Raw genomic sequence first — 11,436 nt, 5'->3', positions numbered from 1 at the left:
TCGGAGGTGGAGGTCTGATGGGCTGAACCCAGGCTACACAGATCTGAAAGGGCCTGGTTGAGGCCCTTCTCCCTGAGCATGGCGGCTTCCGGTTTTACCCCACTCATTTTGAGATGGCTTTTGCACGTCCTGAAAGACTGCGTGGCAGCAGTACTGGTTTTGCATTTTCAAGAGACGCTTGGCACCCTGGTGTTTCTCCTCACCCAGTTCACGGAAAAGGTGGTCCCACGCCCTCCAGAACCACATCCTCCTGGTGGAAACAGAAGCCGGGAGAGAGGTAGGTATGTGAGACCTGTAGGTGTATGTTGACGGTGGCCTCCACCTCGGTGGAATAATTCTGATGACCTGGAAGCTCATGGTGATCGGTAATAAGGAACTAAGCTCAGAAAACTGGCTGGTCCCAGTGGCCAAGGATGGTTGATTGGCTGATTCCGAAGGTTGCAACTGTTGAAAAGGATGGAGGGTGGTCTGAGGCTGGAGCAAGGGGCGTCCCTGGCGTCTGTTCTGTTCAAATATTGTTGAAACAAGGGACAGAGCTGCAGGACCAAGGAGGGCACTACTGGATAATTCTTTTCATGAGATAGTTCATGCCATGATCAACTAACAAAATCTTCACCACATCCTGAGAGGTACACAGGGGGTGCTTTATAGTTAATTAAAATAAGAAAGAAAGAAAAAAAGGATGGCACAAGTGGTGACAATCTGTTGTATGTTAAACTGTTAGTCTCTGCATCATTGGAGGTTTTATATCATTGCGGTAAAAATCGAATGACAATATTTTCACCTGGAATATTTACCAAGGGATGCATGTATGCTTAAGTCATTCAGTTATGTCTGACTTTGTGACCCCATGGACTATAGTCTGCCTGGCTCCTCTGTCCATGGGGTTCTCCAGGCAAGAATGCTGGAGTGGGCAGCCACTCCCTTCTCTGGGGCTCCAGGGAATCTTCCTGACCCAGGGATTGAGCCCAGGTCTCCCGCCTTGCCGGCAGATTCTTTACCATCTGAGCCGTCAGGGAAGTCCTTACCAAGGGATAACCTCTTTCAAAAACTGAGTAGAATACATATGTAGGGGATGCTTCCTGTTTTAACTGTCTACCTTAATAAAGAAGCTTTCTTGTTTCCCTGGGAAACTCCCAAGTAAATGCCTTGAGTTTCCTTGGGAAACTTCAGTGAAAAGTATCTCATTGTAGTTCACTCAAACTAATAGATGACTCTCTTTTCTGTATCTGTTCTCCTATCTCCTGACTTCACTGGGCCTTTTCTTTGGGGATCTCCTCACTCCCACATCCAGTTGTCTAATTCCTTTTCCTCGTTCAAGTCCTAGGTTAAATGCCGTCTCCTCCATGAAGCTTTCTGTTGTCCTACTAAGAAGGAATCTGTTCCTCTTCTGAACTATGAGAGCAAGTTGTCTTTCAGCCTCTCTGTTGTTTTTATATATTTCGTCACCCTGTAGACATCTTGGGAGGATCCAGTCTAAACCAGTTTAGTGCCTTACACATTGTGAGTATATACCTCTTGAGTGAATAAATTTTACCTGCAAGATTCTTGTTATTGATCTATCATTGATGGTGATTTAATTGCTAAGTTGTGTCTGACTCTTGAGCAACCCCATGGACTGTAACCTGCCAGGCTCCTGTGTTCATGGGATTTCCCAGGCATGAGTACCGGAGTGGGTTGTCATTTCCTTCTCCAGGGGATCTTCCCGACCCAGGGGTAGAACCCAGGTCTCCTGCATTGCAGGCAGCCCTCTGCATTGCAGGCAGATTCTTTATCAACTGAGCCACCAGGAAAACCCGTTATGATGGCAAAGAGCTGTAAACAGAGAGCCCCCAAACTTTCAGGTGGACACACAGAAAGTCCCTTGTGCTTCTGTTGTGCCTCATTCCTTGAGAAATAACCAGATTCCTACAAGTGCCCCTCTTTGTAGGGCAAGAAGGTTGTGTGTAATATAGGTGACATCATAGGATTTCTCACTCTGTACCCTTGTTTGGTTAAAGATAGATAAACTCTATAAGGTCTATTTGCCATTCAGCTTATCAGGCAGGACTAGTCAGTTTATTTTAAAAATTACGAAAGCTAACTGAAAATGTTTGAGGGTTGTGTGCCAATGTTATAAACATTGGACTTTATAAACATTGTCTCATTTGATCGTCACAACATGACGTGAGGGAGAAGCTATTATTACCCCCATGTCACTGGGAGGGAACTAAGCTGAGCAGCTGGATGGCTTTCCCAAGTTATATACTATAATTCGGGGAAAGAGCAGGAGGAGGACCAAGGTCTGTTTCAATCCATAATCTGAGCTCTTAATACTTCTTCCTTTTCTCTAGCTTCACAGTTTTCTTTGACTCCTCTCCTAAGTGAACTTCCCATGGAACACTTGAACTCAGTGGGTGTTTGTACACCTTTATGGGAACTGCTTACCCAGAGCAAACCAAACTCTAGGGGCTCTGGGCGATAATGCTATGGATGTCAACCAAAAATAGCTTACCTAGAAATCTCATTTCTACCCAATTTATATACTGCGGGTGGTCTAGGGGGGCAGTTAGGAAATGAAAGGACGCTGAGAGAAGGCACAGACATTTCTCTTGTGGGGAAGGTGCTGTCCCACAGTAGAGCATGGAAATAGTTGATGCAGGGAGGTGGGCTCAGGTGTGAAAGAGATGTTCCCCTAGCCCACCTAGGAGCTGTGGCTCTTAGCCTGGGATATGCCAAGATCCAGACGCCCTAAGTCCCAGTGTGTGTGCAAAGCAAATCAGTGCTGATACGTGGAGCCCAGAACAGAGCTCCCAGAGAAGCATTCAGCTTGGTGTTAGGAGAGAAAGACCAGCAATGCCCTTTACCCAACCCAAATTTTCCAACATGAAGGCAAGAGAAAAGCCAACACTTACTCAAAATAACAGGCAAAAACCCATCTGATAAACCCTGCCACAATATTTTCTTCAAGTTTTATTTATTGAACGTTCATACTAGTGGTTCTCAAATTTTACGATGTAAAATTACCCGTGTGTGTGCTTAGTTGCTCAGTCGTATCCGACTCTTTGAGACCCTTTGTACTGTAGCCCATCATACTCCTCTGTTTGGGATTTTTTTCAGGCGAGAATACTGGAGTGGGGTACCATTTCCTTCTTCATGGTATCTTCCTGAGCCAGGGATTGAACCCACATCTTCTGTGTCTCCTGCATCACAGGCAGATTCTTTACCGGCTGAGCCAACACCTGGAGGGGGTGTGGTTATTAAAATGAATAGACCCAGATCCTTTTCCTGTAAAATATTGATTCTGTGAGTTTGGGGTGAGTTCCTGGGCTCTGCATTTCAGACCACCCCCAGAAGAGAATCTCATGTCCCTCATCAGAGAAGTAAATTCTGAGAAAATAAGCCTGGAAATCAGGCAAGTGCTGCAAGAGTTGATGTTCTGTGGGGTTATTTAGGATGAAGCTAATTAATAACAGTCTCTAGGAATGCTTGTCTTTGGAGAATTGGTGATGGCTGACAATGCCTTCAGCTACTGCCAGTAAGTTTCTCGCTCTTCAACAAGAAAAACTTGTTCTAGGGAAACTCTGAGACAGAACCAAGGGTGGGGTGAGGGACACAGAAGCCCTCCCTGTGTGGGTGAGAGGGCACACACCTGTGCCCTGGCTGACTTTTGCTGGGCAGGCCTCCCAGACACACTCTGCAGGAGGCAGGTCGAAGGACCCCTTAGCTTCAAGGAGGATCATTCTCTGAGGGAGGGCTCATCGAATCTGAAGTCTCAAACAGCAGATCATTCATTCGACAGTCATAGGGGCCTCTTCTGGATCCATGCTGTAGCTGTGGGCCTGGCACACACTTTTCTCTCTTCCTGGAAGGCCACTTTCCCCCAGCTTTGCCTGGTTAATTTTCGGCTTCTGGACCTGGCCTCCCTAATGAGGCAGTTCCCCCACAATATGCCTTCCTGATATCATTAACCTGGGAAATAGGATTCCTTGATTCGTGCCTGTCTCAGTTGTAAGCTCCATGAGGGCAGGGGCAGGCTGTTTTATTGTTATTTTTTCATTATTTTTAGCTCTGAGTCAATTATAAAAATAATTTGCTGAACTCCAGTTTTTGGAGTTATTGCTACATTTATCAATGTACCAGTTCAACAGAGTAAGTTATTTTTCTGTTATAAATTATACAGCCAGTTGTATTGGAGAGAATATTTTAAAAGTTTTTGATGATTTCTGTGAAGGTTTAGTTGATTGGTTTTAATTTTTTAGGGAATTTTAAGGAATTTCAAGCATTTTAAGGAATATTGGATTGTTAAAAGCTCAGGATTATAGAATGGTTTAGCCTTTTCGAGTATATATCAAATATTCAAGAAAGAGTGATTAATAACCAGTAACCAAAACTTAGAGATTAATACCCCAAATCTGACATTCATTCCTTTAAGTATGAAATTGCTGAAGAGGAATTCAGAGTAACTGAATTCACATGAAATGCAGGGATCTTAGACACTAATTGCTGGTCATATAAAATTAAGGTAATATGCCATTTGAAGGATTGGTGAAAGAGTGTAAAAATGTTTAAAGAGGAATCCTAAATGATATTCAGAAAAATGGGGAAACTAAGTCAAGAGAAACAATCTCATCCTATGTGTAATGCTGAAATTTAAAAATTTAATCGCTAGAAACAAAAGTCTACCATGCCACCAAGCAATTGTAAGTGATAATAAGAGTGAAAGTCACTCAGTCTTTGAGACCCCTTGGACTAGACAGTCCATGGAATTCTCTAGGCCAGAACACTGGAGTGAGTAGCCTTTCCCTTCTCCAGGGGATCTTCTCCTAGGGATCAAACCCAGGTCTCCCGAATTGCAGGCAGATTCTTTACCAGCTGAGCCACAAGGGAAGCCCAAGAACACTGGAGTGGGTAGCCTATCCCTTCTCCAGAGGATCTTCCCAACCAGCTGGGGTCTCCTGCATTGCAGGTGGATTCTTTACTAACTGAGCTATCAGCGAAGCCCCGGCAATTGTAAAAAGATTGTTAATTGTGGTTATATTTGAAAAAAATTAGATGATTATGGAAATTAGAAGTATGCAGGTCAAGAAGCAACAGTTTGAACTGGACATGGAACAGCAGACTGGTTCCAAATCAAGAAAGGAGTATGTCAAGGCTGTATATTGTCACCCTGCTTATTTAACTTATATGCAGAGTACATAATGAGAAATGCTGGACTGGATGAAGCACAAGCTGGAATCAAGATTGCTGGGAGAAATATCAATAACCTCAGATATGCAGATGACGCTACCCTTATGGCAGAAAGCAAAAAAGAACTAAAGAGCCTCTTGATGAAAGTGAAAGAGGAGAGTGAAAAAGTTGGCTTAAAACTCAACATTAAGAAAACTGAGATCATGGCATCTGGTCCCATCACTTCATGGCAAATAGATGGGGAAACAGTGGAAACAGTGGCAGATTTGATTTTTTGGGCTCCAAAATCTCTGCAGATGGTGACTGCAGCCATGAAACTAAAAGATGCTTGCTCCTTGGAAGAAAAGCTATGACCAACCTAGACAGCTTATTAAAAAGCAGAGACATTACTTTGCCAGCAAAGGTCCATCTACTCAAAGCTTTGGTTTTTCCAGTGGTCATGTATGGATGTGAGAGTTGGACTATAGAGAAAGCTGAGGGCCGAAGAATTGATGCTTTTGAACTGTGCTATTAGAGAAGACTCTTGAGGGTCCCTTGGACAGCAAGGAGATCCATCCTAAAGGAAGTCAATCCTGAATATTCACTGGAAGGACTGAAGCTGAAGCTGAAACACCAATACTTTGGCCACCTGATGAGAAGTACTGACTCATTTGAAAAGACCCTGATGCTAGGAAAGATTGAAGACAGGAGGAGAAGGGGACGACAGAGGATGAGATAGTTGGATGGCATCACCAACTCGATGGACATGAGTTTGAGTAAACTTTGGGAGTTGGTGATGGACAGGGAGGCCTGGTGTGCTGCAGTCCATGGGGTCACAAGGAGTCGAACATGACTGAGCTACTGAACTGAAGATTCAATTTTTATTTTCTAGCAAGGGAAAACTAAGGTACTTTTACATGGTTGTAATGCATCAAAAACTCTAAAATAAAAGGGCACATGTGTTCAAAGTTGCATAAATCAAGTCAAGAGGCTTATAAGGAATTGGCAAGATTAAATGAATGGCAGAAATTTAAATTCGATTTACATGTTACCATAAAACTGAAGTTTACAAAAAAGGATTTAAACCTTGGTTAAAATTTCTAAAAATGCTAAAATGGTAGGTAAAACTAGAAATGAGCTTGGAAATAATGAAGCAACAGCATCATATACTGAAGCCAATATTCATCTTAGGAAACTGACAAAAATAAACAGAAAGCTAAAGAGTTAACAAAACTGTAGATGAGTTAAAGAAGAAATCTGTGTAAGGCCAAATATTTCTTTAAAAAAATAACTAAAATTTTGGGTAAAATATGACATTTTATGAATATAAAATTTGTCTATGAGAAGATTAAAGTATCCATAGGTTTTGATACATTATGGTTCTTCAAAATGCTGCTATAAAAAGCCAATAAAAACCAACCAACTATGACTATCCTATAAAAATTGTATAAATTGTATAAATAGTTAAAAGAAACTTGTTTTGATCATTACATTTGGTAAATCTGACAAATTAGTGATTCAGTATTTGATCATTTGATGAATTAATTTTGCAGGATCGATTTTTGGCTAACTAGTCAGTTTCTTTTCTACGGTTTCCAAAACCTGTTGCAGTGCTTGATATGCAGAAGGTGCTCAATAAACAGTGGGGTGAATGAAGGAACTGCTGGTGGAGGTGGCGGGGAGGGGGGTAATATAAAGGCAAAGACCATCAGGGTTCTTGGTTTCAGGAAGCTTACCTTCTCTATGGAGTGGTGGTTCAACTCTTTTTCAGTTACTCTTTATATGACTATGGGGTGATTTCATCTTTGTGTCGTACTTGTTCTTCATTCATTGGAGCAGGTTTACCCTACTGTTACACTTTATTTGATGTTTAAATGGAAATAGAATTTCATTCCACAGAGAGTGAAGATCTTTTTTTTTTTTAATTTTTTTTTCTTCTGTCCCCTCAACTCATTTCCTTGTCCATAATTAGAAGTGAAAGGAAATGAGGTAAAGGTAAACCCACCCCAAACTTAACAGAGTCGACAGATGACTCTAGGCCATGTAGACAGAGAGCCCGGCCCCTCTCGCACAGCCGGAGTCATCCTGAGCTTGTGGGGAGCGCTGTACAGTAAGAGCCAGAGGCTTTTCCTGTGCAGTGAGTTGGAATTAAACATGCTAATTTGAGGTCTCTTTCAAGTATTTTGTTTAACTCCATTGGCCTTTAATTCCTTTATATTGCATCATTTAATGTAATGTTATTTATATATGAAGCATGTTATGCTTATTAACCAATGTGCAAAAATCCAAAGTACAGATTTTCTGTAATGGGCTAATTACAGGACTTTAAAGCCACCTACTGAGTTTTGCTGAGCCTCACAACAGGTTCACTGAACTGGATAAATTTATTCAAACGTGTGGAAATGAACCCCATTCTATGTGCAACGGTACTGGGAAAACACACAAATTATACCTCAATACCAGTTTAATGGGTCAAACAGTGAACCTGAATACTGAACTTATCTACATCTTAAACTAGTGGGGAGGCCTGAGGTAAGAAAGGGACGTGCCCATTCAAGGGAGTTTCTCCCTGTTTGTAAACAGTGGTAATAAAACAATAAGCCTGGCAATTAGGAGCCAGTTCTCCACACTCAGGAAACAGAGGTGGGTTGCCTTCCAGTGACCTTTGAAAATACACAACTTTCATAATCCAACCTGAGTGGAATGGAGTGACGAAAGCTCGGCAAACACATCTCAAGCACAGCCCTTTAATCTTTTCTGTGGAGAACGAGAGGCGCCTTTTCTTGTGTCATGGTTTAGGAAGAATTCCGCACAGGGTGTTCAGAGTTAGACACACAAATAAGGTATAAATATGTGGTGGAATTAAACACTCCAAACCAGCTTTTTACCCCTGAGCTTGATCAAACCAACAGGGTAAGCTCACCATGTTAGTATTAATTCTTCATGAATCCATTCTTAAATGAATTTTTTTTTTTTTTGCATTTGAGAGTTTCAGAGGACTTTATACTCAAACTTCATAGCACCATAATTAGAATTATTATCCATTATAGAACATAAAAATTGGTTGGGGGTAGGGTTAGGAGAAGAAAACAGAGGCTAGATGGAGGTTTGAGAACCTTGTCGGGGACAGAGTTGAAAGAAAAGACCCTGCTATGTTGCATTATGACCAATGGAAATACTGTTCTCCAGTAGATAAGTAAACACACACACACACATGTTCTCTTATATGATCATTTATATCCCTTAGCTGAAGATGGAAATAGCAACCCACTCCAGTGTTCTTGCCAGGAGAATCCCAGGGACGGGGGAGCCTTGTGGGCTACCGTCTATGGGGTCACACAGAGTCGGAGACGACTGATGTGACTTAGCAGCAGCAGCAGCAGCAGCAGCTGAAGATGGACGTTGCTTTTATTATTTAATAGATTCCAGTAGTAGATCTATTAATTTTGTCATGAAAGGGAAAAGAAGGTCATTTCCAAGCCTGGAAGAGTTCCAGTCTTATCCTCAGGGCACCTTATTTACAACGTACAATCCACCCAGTGGCTGACAGTTGGGTGTTGATAACCTAATTCATGCCCATCTTTTTAGGGAGATGCTGGTACGTCAGCTCTCAAAGCAACGAGCCTGGGTTTTCAGAGCTCTCCTAAAGTGCCATGTATACCAATGAAAAGAGAGTTCTCCAGGAAATGAGGTGTGACGCAGGTCAGCTTCGCCAAGACTCTCGGACCAAGAAATAAGAATTTAAATATGAAATACTAAAATTTAACACATGACTGAAACAAAATAAATGGTGTACCAGTGAAAGCATTTGAGGTAATTAATCAATGCTGTGTTTGTACATATCATTAAATATATTATACTCAGTTTAGATTTGATTTCTATGCTCCTTTTATAAAGAGTTAAAAGAAAATACATTTGAATTCACGCTGATACCGAAAACATGCTCCTAGCTTCTAGTTTTTTTTTGGATTTCAAATCATTTCCATTAACAAACAGCTATTTGCCCTCTAATAAAATATGTCATTATGCTTTATTCACATCGCACAAAAGAATCACTGAAAAATCGCCCCAATGATGGCCAATAATTACACATTTTGCTCCTGTGCTAGCGATGAAGAAATCTGTTCATTGGAGAAAGCAGGTGCTGGGGCATCAAGCTAATAGTCAATGTGAGCCATGGTAATTAGCCACTGCGATTGCTAAAATTAACAATTAGCTAACATGCAATTCTCTTTTTTGCGGGCTGCAGTTTACTTTGTATAATCCTTGCATGTTCTTAGTAATTATTCTGACAGCTTATTATTTTTATTTTTTCTGGTTTGAACACAGCTTTAACATTTGCATTGGGCAACCCAAATGTTCAACAGGCAGGGACGGAACAACTGCTTGACTAGGCATTTTTCTGAGGCCACATTTGGTGGTTTTCTTGACTTTTCCTGGTTGGGGAGGGGAGTGGTGAGGGGTGAGAGCTCTGATTCTTTCACAGCTATTGTCTTCTCCCCTCAGGCCTTCCTCCAGGGCAGCACACGCGGCATCCCGAAGCTTTTAGTGGGCAAACTACCCAGTCAGTGGCAATTTAGACTTGAGGGGAATGACTCCAGGGATGAAGCGCCACAGTCAAGCTAGTGAAAACATCTTCTTTTCATTCTTCTTCCCTGGAGCGTGTCTTTGGTTAATACATTCGCTGCCCCCCACATGATACCCTCCATCTCCCCTTTTTGAGGGAGAAAATGTAGCATCCTGTGTGGATTGTTCTTGTCGGGGGCTATCAGTTTAGTCGCTCAGTCGTGTCTGATTATTTGCGACCCCATGGACTGCAGCACTCCAGGCCTCCCTGTCCATCACCAATTCCGGGAGCTTGCTCAAACTCATATCCATCGAGTCGGTGATGCCATCCAACCATCTCATCCTCTGTCATCCCCTTCTCCTCCTGCCTTCAATCTTTCTCAGCATCAGGGTCTTTTCCAATGAGTCAGTTCTTCTCATCAGGTGGCCAAAGTAGTGAAGTTTCAGCTTCAGCATCAGTCCAGTGAGTATTCAGGACTGATTTCCTTTAGGATTAACTGGTTTGATCTCCTGTTTGGGGGGCTATACACCGAGATAGTAGTATTGCTGGAGCCTTCCAGTGGAATAAGTCTGATGAAGCCTCAGCCTACATGTGAAAGGAAAAAGAAAAATTAAACAGCAAGGGAGTAATTTGTTTTCAGAAGACCTCTGGGAGGTGAGATGTGATGAAAGCTCTTGTAGCATTTAAGTAAGATAAACTGTGGCAACAACTTCAGCGAACTACTCTTCCCGACTGTGTTTGTTTCCTATTGTTGTTCAGTCGATAAGTCGTGTCTAACTCTTTGCAACCCCATGAACTGCAGCACGCCAGCCTTCCCTGTCCTGTAGTATCTCCCTGAGTTTGCTCAAACCCCTGTCTATTGAATCAGTGATGCCATCCAACCATCTCATCCTGTCGCTCCCTTCTCTTACCCAGCATCAGGGTCTTTTTTCCAGTGAGTTGGCTTTTCTCATCAGAGATCTGGAAGGGGTCGCACTGGGCTAGAATCAAGGTGTCACCAGGGCTGCGTTCCTTTCCTTGCCTTTTCCAACTTCTAGAGTCTACCCACACTCCTTGGGTTGTGTCTCTTCAGAGCCACATTTTCTTTCACTGTTCTTTGGTAGTCACATTTCCTTCTGACCATGAGTGGGAAAGAGTCTCTAGTTTAAGGATCTACATTATTACACTGGGCCTACATGGATGAGCCAAGATCGTCTCCTCATCATAAATCCGTAACTCAGTCATATCTGCAGCGTTTCTTTTGCCGTGTAAGGTAACCCATCCACAGGGTCAGGGGACATCTTTTGAGGGGGGGGGCATTATTCTGCCTGTCACACAAACCCATGCAAAATATACATACGGTAGGTAAGTTTCTATTTCTCTACAGCTGTGAGTCATTGCACATTTAATGTCAGGGAACTGGATTATTGAGGAGTGGTGGGCGTTGGAGGCTGGGGGCAGTGTATCTCCATGGCTTCCATAGACAATAACTCTGTATGGCCCTTCTGTGCCAGGTGTCTTAACTAACAGAACCAGCATAGGCCAGGCTTTGTCCTGTCCCTCCCTCCTAGGCTCCTGAGTTTGGAGGGCCTTTTCAGTCTCTTGATAAGAGGGCTGCCTCTTAGAGCATGGGCATGGCCAGGCTAAGAGCTATCATCATGTGTTCTGTGCTTTATTATGGTGTTGGGCTGTAACACGCTGCTTTACTGTGTGAATGAGTGACATGGATTGCTGTCCACAGA

This window comes from Bubalus kerabau, chromosome 19, assembly GCF_029407905.1.
Source record: "Bubalus kerabau isolate K-KA32 ecotype Philippines breed swamp buffalo chromosome 19, PCC_UOA_SB_1v2, whole genome shotgun sequence".
Classification (NCBI taxonomy): Eukaryota; Metazoa; Chordata; class Mammalia; order Artiodactyla; family Bovidae; genus Bubalus; species Bubalus kerabau.
Note: the sequence above shows the minus strand (reverse complement) of the source record.